The sequence below is a fragment of the Oncorhynchus gorbuscha genome, linkage group LG15, assembly GCF_021184085.1.
Source record: "Oncorhynchus gorbuscha isolate QuinsamMale2020 ecotype Even-year linkage group LG15, OgorEven_v1.0, whole genome shotgun sequence".
Taxonomy (NCBI): Eukaryota; Metazoa; Chordata; class Actinopteri; order Salmoniformes; family Salmonidae; genus Oncorhynchus; species Oncorhynchus gorbuscha.
Window position 1 is genome coordinate 48,304,404 of NC_060187.1, and position 21,514 is coordinate 48,325,917.

The window sequence follows — 21,514 nt, forward strand, 5'->3', positions numbered from 1 at the left end:
TGTACTGTATGACAGAGTCATAGACCGTTTCGTCAACATGAAAGAAAGGCGGATGGCATTGGCATTTCTCCACAAATAGGGTGAATCTCAGGTCTACTCCTGCTTGTCGCAGGTTTACTAAACCACCGGTCCTGGCAACCATCATTACATGCACTTGGCGTCAATCATTACGCTCACCTGTTCCTCATGATGAGGCACACCTGGACTCCATTTCCTTACTCATTACCTACCCTATATCTGGCACTCACTTTGGTTTATTTCCCAGGCAGTAATGATGTTATTTCTTGTATTGTTCCATGGTTTGTTTATTATTAAACTCACCACTTGCTTCCCGACTCCCAGCGTCTACGTTATAGTGAGTCAACATGTTTTTCCTACTCGAACACACGCGCATATACACACAAATTGTAACCATTGACAGCAATATCATATTTAGATGACTTTGATTCGACTAAATTAGTTGACACTGTATTAGACTGAGCATAGTTGATTTGATGAAGCTAAAATGGTGCTGAAATAATGGAGGCAGTGCCTGTTTCTTTGCGACTTCTAAATCAATAGTTTAGTCAAATTTCGTAAACATTAACTTGCTTGAGGTTGCTTTCCTGCTTTTATGATAAAACAGGTGTGGTTTAACTTATTCTGCCACTGTCTTTTTGTCTCTGCCTTTGGCCTATAATTCACATGCCTTGCAACCATGATGTAACAGGATATTATAGAGCTAACAACGCAATTATCACAACAGTTGTAATATGGCTTTTCCCTGGCTTGGCTACCCCAGTGATTATTTTTTTTACACACTCACTGCTGTTGTCAATTTAATGCATTCAGACATTGAAGCAGTTTTTGTAGCTAAGCGTCAGTTTTTCAGCTCTCATGTTTAAATGTAGATAGTATCTTCAGTTAAGTTGTATGAAGAAGGGGAAAAAGTGTAAAAGTTTGCACTCTGTGTGTTTCTTGCTACCTGTCACTCAAATGGCAAGGGGTTGAATCTCATTGGCTGGAACTCTAATTGCTTAGGGCTGGCCCACATGTTGGGAAAAGGGCGCAGCACAACTTCCATAAGTCACTTTCAAACTAGGGATTGTGTGGCAAATTGAGGTGAAACAATAATTTTGCTCATAGATTATGCATGTACAGTATGAACTACACATTGACACATCCAGTCCAAAGTGGGAGGTTTAAAAAGACTTACTAGTTACCAATGTACTGTAGCATATCTTTAACACTCTTGTTTCACTTCCTATAAACAACAACTGATGAGAGAAGATTTTTATTTCCTCAATATATTTATATTGGGGAGAGTTTGGTTAAGTTGAGCCACCCTTGTTTCTATAAAACCATACACAAAATTAATCATTTGACCAGATATTTAGGTAGAGGTTATCCTTTAATGTCTGAAGGAAGAAACCACAGAAAGTTGTAAGCAAGTTAAGTAAGAAAAAGAAAAAGATTTACACCAAGTCAAATGAATTTGTGTTAGAGGTTTCGTGATGCTTGTATCTAAACCAAAGTAAATCATTAAGATTGTTCTATATAAAGGTCCTAAACCTAGCATGAAAGTCCATCATTGTAGCTGAGTGGACTAATATAGTCAACATGTTTGGGGTAAGCTCAGCCAATGGGATAAGTTGAGCCAATAAGCAAGTATTTCTTCCCAGGCGTAATGCAAGGCATTATAGCTGAGATAGGCCAGGCACTGTTACCGCATATGTTAAATCTGATTTTTAAAATGTGCAAAGTACAGCTGGTGGTATCAGTGTTAAAAGATGGTTCAAATTATTAAAAGATTGTGTTTGGGAAATAGACATGGTTTTAAACTAAGTGTTTAATATTTAATTCAGTACAGAAACTTGTTGGCAGCTTAATTTACCCTGTGGCTAAACTTACCCCATATGTGCCAAGAGACCACTTTTTTTTTGGACAAGCTATGTTATCAAAACTGTTCAAATGAATTCTGATCACAGCCTTATTCTAAAATTGATACTTGTTTTTGTCCCTTTAGCTACACGCAATACACCATAATGACAAAGAAAAAACAAGTTTAGAAATTCAGCAAATGTATCAATCTTAAATCAAATAAAAAAGCTGAAATATCACATTTACATAAGTATTCAAACCCTTTACTCAGTACTTTGAAGCACCTTAGGCAGCGATTACAGCCTTAAGTCTTGAGTAGGACGCTAGAACCTTGGCACACCTGTATTTGGGGTGTTTCTCCCATTCGTCTCTGCAGATCCTCTGAAGCTCTGTCAGGCTGGATGGGGAGCGTTGCTATTCAGCTTTTTTCTGGTATCTCCAGAGATGTTTGATCGGGTTCAAATCCGGGCTCTGGCTGGGCCACTCAAGGACATTGACACTTGTCCCAAAGGCACTCCTGTGTTGTCTTGGCTGTGTGTGATTGGGGTTGTTGTCCTGTTGGAAGGTTAACCTTCGCCCCAGTCAGGTCCTGAGCTCTCTCTGGCAGGTTTTCATCAAGAATCTCTGTACTTTGCTCTGTTCATCTTTCCCTCGATCCTGACTAGTCTCCCTGTCACTGAAAACATCCCCACAGCATGATGCTGCACCACCATGCATCACTGTAGGGATGGTGCCAGGTTTCTTCTAGATGTGTTGCTTGGCATTCAGGCCAAAGAGTTCAATCTTAGTTTCATTAGACCAAAGAATCTTGTTTCTCATGGTCTGAGAGTCCTTCAGGTGCCTTTTGGCAAACTCCAGGCGAGCTGTCATGTGCCTTTAACTGAGGAATGGCTTCCATCTGGCTACTGTACCATAAAGGCCTGATTGGTGGAGTGCTGCAGAGATGGTTGTTCTTCTGTAAGGTTCTCCCATCTCCACAGAGGAACTGGAGCACTGTCAGAGTGACCATCGGTTTCTTGGTCACCTCCCTGACCAAGTCCCTTCTCCCACAATTACTCAGTGTGGCTGGGCAGAAAGTTCCAGGGAGAGTCTTGGTGGTTTCAAACGTTAAGAATGATGGAGGAAACTATGTTATTGGACCTTCAATGATGCAGACTTTATTTTTTGATACCCTTCCCCAGATCTGTGCCTTGACACAATCCTCTCTCGGAGCACTACGGACAATTCCGTCGACCTCATGGCTTGGTTTTTGCTCTGATGTGCACTGTCAACTGTGGGACCTTATATAGACAGGTGTGCGCGCCTTTCCAAATGATGTCCAATCGATTGAATTTAAAACAGGTGTACTCCAATTAAGTTATAGAAACATCTAAAGGATAATCAATGGAAACAGGAGGCACCTGAGCTGAATTGAGTCTCATAGCAAAGGGTCTGGATGCTTATGTATTTTCTGCTTATTATTTTCAATACATTTTCAAAAAATTCAAAACCTGTTTTCAGTTGTCATTATGGGGTATTGTGTGTAGATGAGGATAACATACATTTCATCAATTTCAGAATAAGGCTGTAACAAAATTTGGAACAAGTCAAGGGGTCTGAATACTTTCCGAATGCACTGTATCTTTATTAGAAAGACTACTACATTTTCCTGGAAGGAGTGATGCTAAATGTAAATAATGTCTAAACATACCCCACTCTCCCCTAACCATAAATGGTCAGAATACTAAAATCAGGAGCAGGAAGTGAGGCCATTAGTTGACCCCCAGTCAGACTCCCTTTTATTCCTTTGGGGGTTAAATATACTCTAAGTTCATAGCAGAGGTGCTTTGGTGAACCATGCTTGAGACCTGGTCTACAGTCTAACAAGTTATTGTGACATACAGATAACCTGAGCTCATAGAAAATGTTGACGTGTGCAGTGGGTCCCTGGTTCGCTCCCAGCACGAGCAGTACAGGGATGGGAAAAAAAACAACTGTAATCCATTACATTAGCAGAAAAAATATTGTAATCATATTACATATACTTTTGAAAAAATTGATTACTTAGAGGATTACTTTTAAATTCAAGGAAGATAATTGTGAGGAAAAAAACATGGACACTTCTCTTTTCTTAATGACATTCAAATCAGCATTGTAAAAAGGAGCTCATTATAAATTTGAATAGCGTGAGCGAGTCTGACCGTAAATCAGACCCCACTATGATGACACACCAAATGTGTTTGATGGATCGCGGGAAAAGAGCACGAATATACTTTTGTACCCTGCAGTCCACGCTCTGTCTTCCAATGGTGCGACTGCTGTCGGCGTCCAATTTGACTAAACGCATGGCGGTAAATATGAGAGCGACTGTGTAGTCTACGGCGATACGGACATCACTTCTTGATATCTACACAGCGCATTGATGTGAATCACACTGCTGCTCTCTCTCATTTAGCTAATTGCGCTTTACGGATTGTGGTTGTTGTGGATTGCTGTTTACAAATCTAAATCGTTATTTGAACCCAATAATTAAATTAAAGAAGTTAAATCTGCCTGTCATTCATTGTTTTTGAAACCAGTGGACAGCCAGTGAAAAATGCGCTCTTGCAACAGCTGCATAGTGTGGATCCCATCCTATGGAATAAAAGTGGGGCTTTTATTGCTCAATCTAATTCAAGCTGATTAAAAAATACAATAAAAATCCATCGGCCTAATGGACACATGCTCAAAGTCGCGCACTTTTGATAGACTTAAAGGAGCAATCTGTAGTTCCTACATTCATTTTTTGGATTTATATAAATTCTATCCATTGATGCTTGAAGAATATAACTTATTAAATGACTCCTGAGCTTAGTTAAACTGTCACACTTCATGAGAACCCAAAATATAAGCTTCCTTTTCTGATGTGTATCATTGTAAATGCAAACAAGCACTTTATAGACTCATAACATGTCGTCTGCGTAGAGGTGAATCAGAGAATCGCCAGCAGCAAGAGCGATATCATTAATATATACAGAGGAGAGTCAGCCCGAGAATTGAACCCTGTTGCATCCCCATAGACTGTCAGAGGTCTGGACAACAGGCCCTCCGATTTTACACACTGAACACGTTTTTGGCGGATCCCATTACGTCGCGTAGCGCGCTCTGTAGGTGTGGCTACATTGCGCGCTCTGAATAAATACCAGTAAACCGCCTACAACTAAAGAACAACTAGATTAATTCAAGAAAGCCATCTATGCATATTAGTCTCCGTATCAGCACCAACAGGCAGATGTAAATATACTCTGAACATATGAATCATTAAAACGGCTGTCTCGTCGTTTTTCAGGCCTACCACAGTTGTCATCTGCAGACTTAATGATGGTGTTGGAGTCGTGCCTGGCCATGCAGTCGTGGGAGTACAGGAGGGGACTGAGCACGCACCTGTAGGTGGCTCCATTGTTGAGGATCAGCGTGGTATATGTGTTGCTACCTACCCTCGCCACCTGGGGGCGGCCCGTCTGGAAGTCCAGGATCCAGTTGCAGAGGGATGTGTTTAGTCCCAGGATCCTTAGCTTAGTGATGAGCTTTGTGGGTACTATGGTGTTGAACGCTGAGCTGTAGTCAATGAATAGCATTCTCACATAAGTGTTCCTTTTGTCCAGGTGGGAAAGGGCAGTGTGGAGTAAAGGTCGACCGTTTAATCGGAATGGCCGATTTTAAATAAGGTCGATTTCAAGTTTTCATAATAATTGGAAATCGCTATTTTTGGACACCGATTTAGCCGATTTAAAATATATATATATATATATATATATATATATATTTTTAAATTTGATTTATTTAACTATGCATGTCAGTTAAGAACACATTCTTATTTTCAATGACTGCCTAGGAACGGTGGGTTAACTGCCTTGTTCAGGGGCAGAACAACAGATTTTTACCTTGTCAGCTCGGGGATTCAAGCTTGCAACCTTACAGTTAACTAGTCCAGCGCTCTAACCACCTGCCCCTAATTGCACTCCACGAGGAGCCTGCCTGTTAGGCGAATACAGTAAGAAGTCAAGGTAAGTTGCTAGCTAGCATTAGACTTATAATAAACAATCAATCATAATCACTAGTTAACTACACATGGTTGATATTATTAGTTTATCTAGCATGTCCTACGTTGCATATAATCGATGCAGTGCGTATCGTTGCTCCAATGTGTACCTAACCATGAACATCAATGCCTTTCTTAAAATCAATACACAGAAGTATATATTTTAAACATGCATATTTAGCTAAAAGAAATCCAGATTAGCAGGTAATATTAACCAGGTGAAATTGTCACTTCTCTTGCGTGTATTGCACGCAGAGTCAAGAGTATATGCAACAGTTTGGGCTGCCTAATTTGCCAGAATTTTCCGGAATTGTGACATAACATTGAAGGTTGTGCAATGTAACAGGAATATTTAGACTTATGGATGCCACCCGTTAGATAAAATACGTAACGGTTCCGTATTTCACTGAAAGAATAAACGTTCTGTTTTCGAGATGATAGTTTCCGGATTTGACCATATTATTGACCTAAGGCTCGTATTTCTGTGTGTTATTGTGTTACAACTGTCTATGATTTGATAGAGCAGTCTGACTGAGTGACGGAAGGCAGCAGCAGGTTCGTAAGCATTCATTCAACCAGCAACTGTTTATGACTTCAAGTCTATCATCTCCCGAGATTAGGCTGGTGTAACCGATGCGAATTGGCTAGCTAGTTAGCGGGGTGCGCGCTAATAGCATTTCAAACGTCATTCGCTCTGAGACTTGGAGTAGTTGTTCCCCTTGCTCTGCATGGGTAACGCTGCTTTGAGGGTGGCTGTTGTCAATGTGTTCCTGGTTCGAGCCCAGGTAGCGGCAAGGAGAGGATTGGAAGCTATACTGTTACACTGGCAATACTAAAGTGCCTATAAGAACATCCAATAGTCAAAGGTTAATGAAATACAAATGGTGTAGAGAGAAATAGTCCTATAATTCCAATTACTACAACTTAACTTCTTACCTGGGAATATTGAAGACTCATATTAAAAGGAACCACCAGCTTTCATATGTTCTCATGTTCTGAGCAAGGAACTTAAACGTTAGCTTTCTTTCATGGCACATATTGCACTTTTACTTTCTTCTCCAATACTTTGTTTTTGCATTACTTAAACCAAATTGAACATGTTTAATTATTTATTGGAGGGTAAATTGATTTTATTGATGTATTATATTAAGATAAAAGTGTTCGTTCAGTATTGTTGTAATTGTCATTATAACATTTTTTCTTTTTAAATCAACCGATTTAATCCGAATCTGCGTTTTTTTTGGTCCTCCAATAATTGGTATCAGCATTGAAAAATCATAATCGGTAGACCTCTAGTTTGGAGTGCAATAGAGATTGCATCATCTGTGGATCTGTTTGGGTGGTATGCAAATTGGAGTGGGTCTATGGTTTCTGGGATAATTGTGTTGATGTGAGCCATGACCAGCCTTTCAAAGCACTTCATCAAATCAAATCAAATGTTATTTGTCACATACACATGGTTAGCAGATGTTAATGCGAGTGTAGTGAAATGCTTGTGCTTCTAGTTCCGACAATGCAGTGATAACCAAGTAATCTAACTAACAATTCCAAAACTACTGTCTTATACACAGTGTAAGGGGATAAGGAATATGTACATAAGGATATATGAATGAGTGATGGTACAGAGCAGCATACAGTAGATGGTATCGAGTACAGTATATACATATGAGATGAGTGTGTAAACAAAGTGGCATAGTTTAAAGTGGCTAGTGATACATGTATTACATAAGGATGCAGTCGATGATGTAGAGTACAGTATATACATATGCATATGAGATGAATAATGTAGGGTAAGTAACATTATATAAGGTAGCATTGTTTAAAGTGGCTAGTGATATATTTACATCATTTCCCATCAATTCCCATTATTAAAATGGGTCAGTGTCAATGACAGTGTGTTGGCAGCAGCCACTCAATGTTAGTGGTGGCTGTTTAACAGTCTGATGGCCTTGAGATAGAAGCTGTTTTTCAGTCTCTTGGTCCCAGCTTTGATGCACCTGTACTGACCTCGCCTTCTGGATGATAGCGGGGTGAACAGGCAGTGGTTCGGGTGGTTGATGTCCTTGATGATCTTTATGACCTTCCTGTAACAACGGGTGGTGTAGGTGTCCTGGAGGGCAGGTAGTTTGCCCCCGGTGATGCGTTGTGCAGTCCTCACTACCCTCTGGAGAGCCTTACGGTTGAGGGCGGAGCAGTTGCCGTACCAGGCGGTGATGCTCTCGATTGTGCATCTGTAGAAGTTTGTGTGCTTTTGTTGACAAGCCGAATTTCTTCAGCCTCCTGAGGTTGAATAGGCGCTGCTGCGCCTTCTTCACGACGCTGTCAGTGTGAGTGGACCAATTCAGTTTGTCTGTGATGTGTATGCCGAGGAACTTAAAACTAGCTACCCTCTCCACTACTGTTCCATCGATGTGGATAGGGGGGAGTTCCCTCTGCTGTTTCCTGAAGTCCACAATCATCTCCTTAGTTTTGTTGACGTTGAGTGTGAGGTTATTTTCCTGACACCACACTCCGAGGGCCCTCACCTCCTCCCTGTAGGCCGTCTCGTCGTTGTTGGTAATCAAGCCTACCACTGTTGTGTCGTCCGCAAACTTGATGATTGAGTTGGAGGCGTGCGTGGCCACACAGTCGTGGGTGAACAGGGAGTACAGGAGAGGGCTCAGAACGCACCCTTGTGGGGCCCCCGTGTTGAGGATCAGCGGGGAGGAGATGTTGTTGCCTACCCTCACCACCTGGGGGCGGCCCGTCAGGAAGTCCAGTACCCAGTTGCACAGGGCGGGGTCGAGGCCCAGGGTCTCGAGCTTGATGACGAGCTTGGAGGGTACTATGGTGTTGAATGCCGAGCTGTAGTCGATGAACAGCATTCTCACATAGGTATTCCTTTTGTCCAGGTGGGTTAGGGCAGTGTGCAGTGTGGTTGAGATTGCATCGTCTGTGGACCTAATTGGGCGGTAAGCAAATTGGAGTGGGTCTAGGGTGTCAGGTAGGGTGGAGGTGATATGGTCCTTGACTTATCCCTCAAAGCACTTCATGATGACGGAAGTGAGTGCTACGGGGCGGTAGTCGTTTAGCTCAGTTACCTTAGCTTTCTTGGGAACAGGAACAATGGTGGCCCTCTTGAAGCATGTGGGAACAGCAGACTGGTATAGGGATTGATTGAATATGTCCGTAAACACACCGGCCAGCTGGCTACGGACGTGAGTGCTACGTGTCTGTAGTCATTTAGGCAGATTGCCTTTTATGTCAGCTGTTATGACATGTCTATGACCATGTCATAAGGTGGTATGACACTGGGTGTCAAGTGTTACTGTTATTTATATTGGGGGAAAAATGAAGTAGATATTTTTCCCACTTGGAACATGTAGGCTCGCTAGACCTTGTTAATGGTTTCCTTGTGCGTGAAGGTGGTAGCATGCTCTTAACCCACGATTAGTGGGTTAATAGCATGCTATCCTCATGCTTAAATTCAAGGTCAGAATATGCATAGATAGAAAAACGCATAAGGGAATTACGTTCCATTTACATCCGCTTGGGTCGGAATCTGGGCCAAATAGTTTCAAAGTATAGGATCTGTATTTTTCCTTATACATTCCTACTCTGAGAAAATATTTATGAATATGGGCACTGTTTTGTAAATCTGCTCTAAGTAATCCATATTTACTACTACACTAAACAAAATAATAAACACAACATGTAAATTGTGGGTCCCATGTTTCATGAGCTGAAATAAGATGCCTCAAATGTTGTGCACAAATTTGTTTACATCCCTGTTTGTGATCATTTCTCCTTTGCCAAGATAGTCCACCCCCCTGACAGGTGTGGCATATCAAGAAGCTGATTAAATAGAATGATCATTACACAGGTGCACCTTGTGACGGGACAATAAAAGGCCAATCTAAAATGTGCAGTTTGGTCACACGACACAATGCCACAGATGCCTCAAATGTTGAGGGAGTGTGCAATTGGCATGCAGACTGCAGGAATGTCCGCAAGCACTGTTGCCAGAGAATGGAATGTTCATTTAAGTCTCCTCCAACATAATTTTCAAGAATTTGTCAGTATGTCCAACTGGCCTCACAACCGCAGACCACGTGTATGGCGGCGTCACATACACATACACATGTTAATGTGAGTCTAGCGAAATACTTGTGCTTCTAGTTCCGACAATGCAGTAATAACCAACGAGTAATCTAACCTATCAATTTCAACTACCTTATACACACAAGTGTAAAGGAATGAAGAATATGTTCATAAAGATATATGAATGAGTGATGGTACAGAACGGCATAGGCAAGATGCAGTAGATGGTATAGAGTACAGTATATACATACATATGAGATGAGTAATGTATGGTATGTAAACATTATATGAAGTGGCATTGTTTGAAGTGGCTACATTTTTCCATCCATTTTTATATTGTTAAAGTGGCTGGAGTTGAGTCAGTATGTTGGCAGCAGCCACTCGGTGTTAGTGGTGGCGGTTTAACAGTCGGATGGCCTTGAGATAGAAGCTGTTTTTTCAGTCTCTCGGTCCCTGCTTTGATGCACCTGTATTGACCTTGCCTTCTGGATGATAGCGGGGTGAACAGGCAGTGGCTCGCTCGGGTGGTTGTTGTCCTTGATGATCTTTATGGCCTTCCTGTGACATCGGGTGATGTAGGTGTCCTTGGAGGGCAGGTAGTTTGCCTCCGGTGATGCGTTGTGCAGACCTCACTACCCTCTGGAGAGCCTTGCGGTTGTGGGCGGAGCAGTTGCCGTACCAGGTGGTGATACAGCCCGACAGAATGCTCTCGATTGTGAATCTGTAAAAGTTTGAATGCTTTTGGTGACCAGCCACATTTCTTCAGCCTCCTGAGGTTGAAGATGTTCTGCTGTGCCTTCACTGTCTGTGTGGGTGGACGATTTCAGTTTGTCCGTGATGTGTACACCGAGGAACTTAACTTACTACCCTCTCCACTACTGTCCCGTCGATGTGGATAGGGGGGTGCCCCTCTGCTGTTTCCTGAAATTCACGATCATCTCCTTTGTTTTGTTGACGTTGAGTGTGAGTTTATTTTCCCGACACTCTGAGGGCCCTCACCTCCTCTCTGTAGGTCTTGTCGTTGTTGGGTAATCAAGCCTACCACTGTAGTGTCGTCTGCAAACTTGATGATTGAGTTGGAGGCGTGCATGGCCACACAGTCGTGGGTGAACAGAGAGTACAGGAGAGGGCTCAGAACGCACTCTTGTGGGGCCCCAGTTTTGAGGATCAGCGGAGTGGAGATGTTGTTACCTACCCTCACCACCTGGGGGCGGCCCGTCAGGAAGTCCAGTACCCAGTTGCACAGGGCGGGGTCGAGACCCAGGGTCTCGAGCTTGATGACGAGCTTGGAGGGTACTATGGTGTTGAATGCCGAGCTGTAGTCGATGAACAGCATTCTCACATAGGTATTCCTGTTGTCCAGATGGGTTAGGGCAGTGTGCAGTGTGGTTGCAATTGTGTCTGTGGACCTATTGGGGCGGGAAGCAAATTGGAGTGGGTCTACGGTGTCAGGTAGGGTGGAGGTGATATGGTCCTTGACTTGTCCCTCAAAGCACTTCATGATGACGGAAGTGAGTGCGACAAGGCGGTAGTCGTTTAGTTCAGTTACCTTAGCTTTCTTGGGAACAGGAACAATGGTGGCCCTCTTGAAGCATGTGGGGACAGCAGACTGGGATAAGGATTGATTGAATATGTCCGTAAACACACCAGCCAGCTGGTCTGCGCATGCTCTGAGGTCGTGGCTGGGGATGCCACACCATGGCTCACATGGTGTACCCCTTGGTGGGGTTATGATATGGGCAGGCATAAGCTACGGACAACAAACACAATTGCATTTTATCGATTGCAATTTTAATGCACAGAGATACCGTGACGAGATCCTGAGGCCCATTGTCATGCAATTCATCCACCGCCCTCACCTCGTGATTCGGCATAGCGCACATCCTCATGTCGCAAGGATCTGTACACAATACCTGGAAGTGGAAAATGTCCCAGTCCTTCCATGGGCTGCATATTTACCAGACATGTCACCCATTAAGCATGTTTGTGTTGCAGTTCCCACCAATATCCAGCAACTTCGCACAGCCATTGAAGAGTGGGGCAACATTCTACAGGCCACAATCAACAGCCTGATTAACTTTATGCGAAGTGCTGCATGAGGCAAATGGTCACACCAGATACTGACTGAATGCTTTTTAAAATCCTCGCCCCTACCCATGTATTTTTGTTGCATCTGTGACCAACAGATGCAGCTCTGTATTCTCATTCATGTGAAATCCATAGAACAGGGCCTAATGTATTTATTTCAATTGAATGATTTCCTTACATGAACTGTAACTCAGTAAAATCTTTGAAATTGTTTCATGTTGCATTTATATTTTTTGTTCAGTGTATATCTTGTAATGTTTAGTGCAGTAAGACTAATTGTTTAAGACCACATTAACCTAATACGGCACCCCATGGTGGATCCATAGCACTACAGTTTATGGTAGCCAGTTAAGCACCGAAAGTGTGTGTGAGCCATGCAACGCTTTTAAATAAACAACCATCAACTCGATCTTTCTAAACATTATTTTTATTATTCATATTGAACAGGACATATATTCTCAATCTGTTATATCTTTGTCTATCCCACCTGAAGACATGAAGCTGATGACTGTAGCTGCTGGTTCTGTTGCTTCTGGTGGTCTCGGGCCCATGGGAACTCTGGAAAAGATAAAGAATTTATAGACTTTAACCCATTTTCATGATAATACGGATAATAACATAATCGACACTGATGCTCTTTCTCTTTGAGGCCATTATAGATTATCCACCCCTGCAGGCTAGTACTTGGAAACAAACAAGCGTCACATACTCAACAACTCTGTCCTCCTCCTCTTCACATGGAAACAATAATTCAGGCAGAGCAGGCCCAGCAGATGTGATTCGGTGACTTAATCCTTCCCTGATCTCTGTGGATTCATTACTAAAAAAAACAACCAGGGTCTCTTTCACCAGCATTTTCAATTGAAACGAACAGAAGCATAATTATTTTAGGCATGGAGGAGCAGAGCTCGCCGGGGGAACCCGCCCTGCCTCTGCCCTGGAAGGAGAAACACTGTTGATGAGATTCGTTGAGCAGTACTCCCCGTGCCTAGACCGAAATGAGTTACAATGAAAGCCAAGGAAGCAGGAGAACAGACAGAAAGCAGAATGAAGAAATTAAAAACAGGACCAAAGGTCCACAGCCCAATCAAGCTGATCTGGGAGCAAACAGAGCAGATGCAGCCGCAAGTCCTCAAAAGAGGATAAGCCAAACTGATCAAATCTTAAGTCCCAGAGAGCACCACAGCTCCAATCACTTTTAACCCTCAGATAGGAGTCAAATAGATTATTCAAATACTTGTGCTACTTCATTTAGTTTGTCTAGTAAATTTGAAAGTATTGGAATGGTTACAACATCTCCAATTGCAAAATTCAAGCGCCCCTCAAAGTATTAGAAAATATTTGACAGACGTGTTTGACCAAGGTCTGATAATCACTGCTTCATTCTTGTGCTTTAACATCCATTTCAGATATGTTAAAAATTCTGAGTGGGCACAAAATATGTGAGGATACCTGGGGGGTGGTCTGGAAGAGGGCTCTGTCAGGAAGTTAGCATTTTTCAAACACCTGAAACGTAGAGCCCTAATCATTATGCTTGTCAGTAAAAAAAAAAAATCTGCATATCTAACCATACCTTTTTGAGCTGTTTGTATCATCCTGATTGGTGGTTATTTTGTTAAATAAACTAAACCCGCTGCTCTGCATCGCTGCAAAAAATGTAAAGGAATGTGAGTCTTATTTAGCAATTGCTTGCTTTAAAAATAAGTCTACCAAACTTGCCAGTAGGCATGCCAGCTAAGATAATTAGACAAGCTAGCTACTCTAACTTGATTGATAGCCTGCAATGGCTTCTTGGTATCTTGACTAGCTAAAGCCTACTTGATAAAATTACTCTTTGGCTAGTAGTATTACATAGAAACACCAGCCCAAAATTCAACAACAACCAAAATAAGTCACGTTTATGGCAATGTCTGCGTATTTAGAGAAATACGTGTCGGAGAAACAAACTTTAACAATTGGACACCCAAAATCATGCATTTTGTTTATATTTTGGGAATACAGGGGAAGTGTAACTAGGCGTCAGTCTGCTTAACTGTTGGGGGAGCACTGAATACATCTACACTCATAAAGCAGAGCTTCAGTTCATAGACCTTCTCTGACTTGCTAAATATGAGCAACAATAATGTCACCATAATGAACTGCCATCTGGACAATGTTCCTACATTCGAGAGCACTCATTAGACTAAGGACACAACACACAATCTCCGGTCATAAAGGGGACTGGGAGGACACAAACAGTGGAGGAGATGGAGAGCAGCTCTCCCCAGCTGGGGTGACCAGAGGTTACACTTCTACACACGTCCACACATCACGCGCACACTGAATCCAGCAGGAAGGCAACTGTGACCTTCAGGAATAAAAATGTATAACTGATATTTTGTAACCCGTCCTATTTTTTTAGACCACTTTGTCACTACATTTTCTGGAGAATGATATGCTTTCATTTGTGGCCTCTAGATAGGGGTGCCATCACAGTAATGAGGTTCCCATCCATTTCAAAGACTTTGGATATGCTTATAATGCTTTTTTTATGGGTTTCTTAGCTGCTGCTGAGGAACTGATTCGCAACAATCACTTGACAAAATAATTGGACAAAGAAGGGTTCAGGTTCAAGTTAACTCATCATACTAAAACACATGGAAATGATACATGCTGACCAAACCGGCTCTTCGCTCCATCGTGATTTTTGTTGATCCCCATCTGATGCGTTCATGACACACAGATTAAAATACCAAAACCAGTTATATTAATTTGGGAACAGGTTGAAAAACAAACACTCATGGCCATTTAGCTAGCTTGCTGTTGCTTGCTAATTTGTCCTGGGAGATAAACATTGGGTTGTTATTTTACCTGAAATGCACAAGTTCCTTTTTTTTGCTGGATATTTTGAGTCATACTGTCATGCAGGTGAAAGAGGACCCAAAAGCGACTTAACAGAAACAGAGTTTATTTAAGTCCAAACAGGGAATAACAGAAATCCTCTAGTCTGTAGAGGGGAATAACTGGAGAAGCGGCCACAGACTGCAGGTCGCTTCGGGTAGGCGCAGGCCGTAGTAGACAGAGACACCTGCTCACACGCAGCATCTGATGAAGGCAAAAAACACACGACAGGACAGCAAAAACACGGGACAGGGCGAAACGCAATCACAGCATGGTGAATACTAAACAAGGAACCGACGGGACAGGAACGGAACACAAAGGAATAAATAGGGACTCTAATCAGGGGAAAGGATCGGGAACAGGTGTGGGAAGACTAAATGATGATTAGGGGAATAGGAACAGCTGGGAGCAGGAACGGAACGATAGAGAGAAGAGAGAGCGAGAGAGTGAGAGAGGGAGGGGGAGAGAGAGGGATAGGAGGAGGGAAAGAACCAAATAAGACCAGCAGAGGGAAACGAATAGAATGGGGAGCACAGGGACAAGACATGATAATAAATGACAAACATGACACATACAAAATCTTCTGTACTCTGACAATCTACAAATAAAGGGGAAACCTAGTTCAAATAAAATGTTATTGGTAACATACACATATTTAGCAGATGTTATTGCGGGTGTAGTGAAATACTTGTCTTCCTAGCTCCAACAGTGTAGTAGTATCTAACGATACACACCTCAAAGTAAAATAATGGAATTAAGAAATATATAAATATTAGGTTAGCCGTCTTCTAGTCGATGCCACTCTGACATTGCTCGTCCTATTTAAGCGCCTAAAAAACAGTAAGTAGATGGGTGAGATTGGACTTGCTTGCGCAAGCAGTTTGGAGGAAATGATTGAATAGTGCCTTCAGAAAGTATTCATACCGCTTGACTTATTAAACATTTTGTTACAGCCTGAATTCAAAATGGATTATTTATATTTGATTTCTCACTCATCTACACACAATACCCCATAATGACAAAGCGAAAACAGGTTTTAGAAATGTAGCAAATGTATAAAAACACACTGAAATATGACATTTACATAAGTATTCAGACCCTTTACTCAGTACTTTGTTAAAGCACCTTTTGGCAGCAATTAGAGCTGTGTCTTTATGGATAAGTCTCTAAATGCACTCCACACCTGGATTGTGCGGCATTTGCCCATTATTCTTCCCTAAATTATTCACACTTTGTCAAAATGGTTGGTGAAAATTGTTAGACAACCATTTTCAGGTCTTGCCATAGTGTTTTAAAGTAGATTTAGGTTAAAACTGTAAAATGCTGACCAGACCACTTTGCGTGCATGTAGATTTGTTCACACACTAGACGCTATCAGGACACACAGGTTGAAATATCAAAACGAACTCTGAACTAACTAAACTCTGCAAAAAAAATAAACGTCCTCTCACTGTTAACTGCGTTTTTATTTTCAGCAAACTTAACATGTAAAAATGTGTATGGACATAAGATTCAACTGAGACAGACAAACTGAACAAGTTCCACAGACCTGTGACTAGCAGAAATGGAATAATGTGTCCCTGAACAAAGGGGAGGGGGTCAAAATCAAAAGTAACAGTCAGAATCTGGTGTGGCCACCAGCTGCATTAAGTACTGCAGTGCATCTCCTCATGGCCAGTTCTTGCTATGAGATGTTACCCCACTCTTCCACTAAGGCACCTGCAAGTTCCCGGATATTTCTAGGGGGCAATGGCCCTAGCCCCCACCCTCTGATCCAACAGGTCCCAGACGTGCTCAATGGGATTGAGACCCGGGCTCTTAGCTGGCCATGGCAGAACACTGACATTCCTGTCTTGCAGGAAATCATGCACAGAACGAGCAGTATGGCTGGTGGCATTGTCATGCTGGAGGGTCATGTCAGGATGAGCCTGCAGGAAGGGTACCACATGAGGGAGGAGGATGTCTGCCCTGTAACGTACAGCATTGAGATTGCCTGCAATGACAACAAGCCCAGTACGATGATGCTGTGACATACCACCCCAGACCATGATGGACCATCCACCTCCAAATAAATCCTGCTCCAGAGTACAGGCCTCGGTGTAACGCTCATTTCTTCATCAATAAACGCGAATCCAACCATCACCCATGGTGAGACACAACAGCGACTCATCAGTGAAGAGCACTTTTTGCCAGTCCTGTCTGGTCCAGCGACGGTGGGTTTGTGCCCATAGGTGACGTTGTTACCGGTGATGTCTGGTGAGGACCTGCATAACAACAGGCCTTCAAGCCCTCAGTCCAGCCTCTGTCATCAATAGGATGAGAGTCTGAGCACTGATAGAGGGTTTGTGCGTTCCTGGTGTAACTCGGGCAGTTGTTGCCATCCTGTACCTGTCCCACAGGTGTGATGTTCGGCTGTACCGATCCTGTGCAGGTGTTGTTACACGTGGTCTGCCACTGCGAGGACGATCAGCTGTCCGTCCTGTCTCCGTGTAGTGCTGTATTAGGCGTCTCACAGAACGGACATTGCAATTTATTGCCCTGGCCACATCTGCAATCCTCATGCCTCCTTGCAGCATGCCTAAGGCATGTTCACGCAGATGAGCAGGGACAGCTTTCTTTTGGTGTTTTTCAGAATCAGTAGAAAGGCCTCTTTAGTGTCCTAAGTTTTAATAACTGTGACCTTAATTGCCTACTGTCTGTAAGCTGTTAGTGTCTTAACGACAGTTCCACAGGTGTATGTTAATTTATGGTTCATTGAACAGGCATGGGAAACAGTGTTTAAACCCTTTACAATAAATATCTGAAGTTATTTGGATTTTTAGTTCATATTAATTTGGGGACAGGTCTAAGCTTGAAACATTTATTGTAATTTAGCTCGCTAGCTTGCTGTTGCGAGCTAATTTGTCCTGGGATATAAACATTAGGTTGTTTTTATCTGAAATACTCTGACAATTAATCCACAGATAAAAGGGTAAAAGTTTGTTTCTCGTCACCTCTCCTCCTTCAGGCTTCTTCTTTGGACTTTATGGCGATTGGCAACCAACTTTAAGGTGCTGAACAGTCACCATTGTCCCCATGATGAAATCCCTGAGCTGTTTCCTTCCTTTCCGGCAACTGAGTTAGGAAGGGCGCCTGTATCTTTGTAGTGACTGGGTATATTAATACACCATCCAAAATGTAATTAATAACTTCACGATGCTCAAATGGATATTCATGGTCTGTTTTTTTAAACATTTTATTTTGTCCCATCTACCAACATGAGCCATTCTTTGTGAGGCATTGGAAAACCTCGTCTTTGTGGTTGAGTCTGTTTTGAAATTCACTGCTCGGCTGAGGGACCTTACAATTATCTGTATGTACAGAGATGAGGTAGTCATTCAAAATCATGTTAAACACTATTATTGCCCATGCAACTTATTTTGTGACTTAAGAAAATACTTGTCTCGACAGTGACATATTTTAATTCAAGGGGTTTGAATACTTTCTGAAGGCACTATGTGTACATTTATTTTGCAACGTTCGTGCACGCAATGCTGGCGGTTTGGCCAGCATGTTAGGACTTGGGAGAGAGGATACAAGTGGTTAGAAAGAGCCAATTATGTAATGCAGTGGTTAGTTAGAACAATGTAGAGCAGGATGTTGTCCTTTAAGACATGGTGAATGGTTTTGGTGCTAGGATGGACAAGAGGCATAAAATTCAAGAATAAAACAGAAGGAGAAAAAAAAGCTTCAACTTTGTCCTGGTGGTACTTCCTTGCCACATTATTTGTCCTAGTAGTAACAACAAACACTCATCCCGATCAACATCAAATGTTAGTCTACAAACACGTTCATTAAGAAACATTGTAGGTAAAAACGATTATGGGATATGTAAACTGTCCAATTTGATTAGTCTTTTATCTCATATAACGTCCTGTGAACAACAACTGACTATTGTGTTCACACTTGGCACGATATTCTCCCGCCAAACTGAACTACGAGACAGGAACACTGGACGCATAACATCACGCGCCAGCAGCACATGGCTGTAGCAATCCCTAGCCAAACAGTTTTCTATGCTGAGCAAGGCTTCTATGCATTTTTTTTTGTTAGATCTGACAATGGCTATTTTGGTTTCTGCAATCTATCGTGTGGTGTCAAACTCCGATCGGTGTTCTCTCAGGCATAATGTGGCGATAGAACTTTGTTAAACACAATCCCGTTTCTGTCTTTGATTGTACTGCAATTTACATAATCTCGCGCCAAATTATCGGAAGACAAGAGACCCTGGTTTCGCGCGCTGAGGCTAAACTCCGGACACAGTTTTGATTGACAGGCATTATAGCCCCTCAGAGAGCAACTCAGAAGTGGTAATAGCCAATAGTGAAACTAAGTTTTTTTTTGGCAGGCGGGGAATCACTGTTGAAGATTCTCATTGATTCAGTCCCCCTAAAAGCAGTCTATACAGAGGAGTTGTGTACGGATTAAGTTTGACGGTGTACTAAACGTCATTTAATTATCTACATTTGGAAGAAAAAACTGGTAATATAAACGTTTATACTTTGACAAGTTTGGTATTTTGAAAGTTGCTGGCTGAAACTTGGCACAGTGGATAAGCTAGCTAACATTAACTTTGCTAACATTTGGTAGGGTGAATTCGAAATATTCTAGTTAAACTTTGTCGAGGGAAATTAACGTTAACGTTACATGCTTCACATTACTCACTAGGTACGTGTCAGTGTGATCAATGTAATAGTATTTAATTTGGTTACCTAGCGAGCTACTTCAACTCCACAATTTATTAGATTCTAACCTTCGTTATGTTGTCGCGTTATCTAGCTACTGTAGCTAGGCTAATGTAACGTGGTGTGCTGTCAATGTCGATTACCACATCCACCAGTAGTCTGATTTAATCAGGCTATAACTACCTATGTAAGTACCAATTGTGTAGAACCGCCTGATTAAATCAGACTGCTGAAACTATTGCCTGATATCGTAAATGTTCCACACAAGCCAGAATTGTAAATACAATCAATTTAACCGGTAATGTAACATTAGAGCGCCGTTTATCTGTGCGGTTTATCTTTCAGCTGCTCGAAATGAGACCATATCAACTGTAAGAATCTTTATGAAACTTTTTAGAGATCCTGTAGGTACAGTATATGGTTCGGCTTGGCACCGAGGTAGCCAGTAGTTCCGATCCGCTTGCTTACAGCAGCACTAGGGTCAGCAGCACTAGGGTCAGCAGCACTAGGGTCAGCAGCACTAGGGTCAGCAGCACTAGGGTCAGCAGCACTAGGGTCAGCAGCACTAGGGTCAGCAGCACTAGAGTCAGCAGCACTAGAGTCAGCAGCACTAGGGTCGGACAGGTTTCCTGTGTAGATTAAGACAGCAAGCCAGCAGCAAGATTTGGCTTGGAAAACATACCCCAATCCAGGGATAATAAATGCGTTGCACCCAGAATTGTCCCATTGTCCCAACTGTTGCACCAAGAAGATTGAAGGACTGCTAATAAAAATTATATATATATATATATATATATATTAAAGTCTGCCCACACTAGTTGCTGCTCAACTCCACTGAAAATGGGAGAGTTTTATTGGCTACCAAACAGAATGGAGCAGAGACCAGGCTTTGAAAATTCAGCTGCGACTACATCGATTTGCATAAGGTCAATACTTTTAACAAAATTAAATTATGAAATGCTTACCTTGAACCCATGTTTGTCCTCTGTAGTTGAGAGCCTTCCTTTGCTGAAATCAGTACTTTTCATTTTTTCAATGAACGTTTACATGGAACCCAAACTGGCTGCGCACGTGCACCATCATGCATAAATAGATTTTGTCCCCCCACACCAAATGCAATCACAGGTTAAAATAACAAAACAAACTCTGAACCAATTACATTCATTTGGGGACCGGTCGAAAAGCATTAAACTTATGGCAATTTAGTTAGCTAGCTTGCACTTACTAGCTAATTTGTCCTGGGATATAAAATGCACAAGGTCCTCTACAATGAATCCACACACAACAGTCAACCGAATCTTATCTAGTCATCTCTCCTTCCAGTCCCCACGTGGGTATAACCAATGAGGAGATGGCAAGTGGGTACCTGCTTCTATAAACTTGCAGTGCGATCTGCGTCAGAAATGGAACTGACTTCTATTTTAGCCCTTGGCAACGTAGATGCTTGATGGCATTCGCAGTGGGTGCAATAATTGACTAATATAGTTGTCAACATTTATTTTGTAACGCTCGCCCACTCGACGCGAGCGGTGTAGTCAGACTGTTAGTGCTATCATTTTGAACACACATGCACCTAAATATTTTCCTGTTATACATGGAATTTTTATTTGGGTGCCCGCAGGGGGGAAAAAATGTTTAATTGCTAACAATTTTTATTATTAATTGCTCAAATATTGTGCTCATTTTTATTTTTGCTCTTACATTTTCAACTTAGCTCCTTGTAAAAAAATATATATAAAAAAAAAAGGCAGCGTAGAACCCTGCGACTGTTTCCTTGTTGAGATTCAATTGACATATGTGCATTGGCGCTTAATTCCACAAA

General features: G+C 42.1%; 1 protein-coding gene across 2 annotated transcripts in view; it reads left to right on the forward strand.

Moving 5' to 3' along the window:
* Positions 1 to 285: 285 nt before the first annotated feature.
* The window catches only part of LOC123997425 (E3 ubiquitin-protein ligase UHRF1), a 47,169-nt gene continuing 25,940 nt past the window's right edge, over positions 286 to 21,514 (forward strand). Inside the window, exon 1 of one of the 2 annotated variants that reach the window (XM_046301634.1) lies at positions 286 to 355. The gene's annotated coding sequence lies outside the window, so the exon portion shown is untranslated. Of the gene's footprint in view, positions 356 to 19,347; positions 19,490 to 21,514 lie in introns of those variants that run through there. The other variant, XM_046301633.1, reaches the window with a different exon arrangement.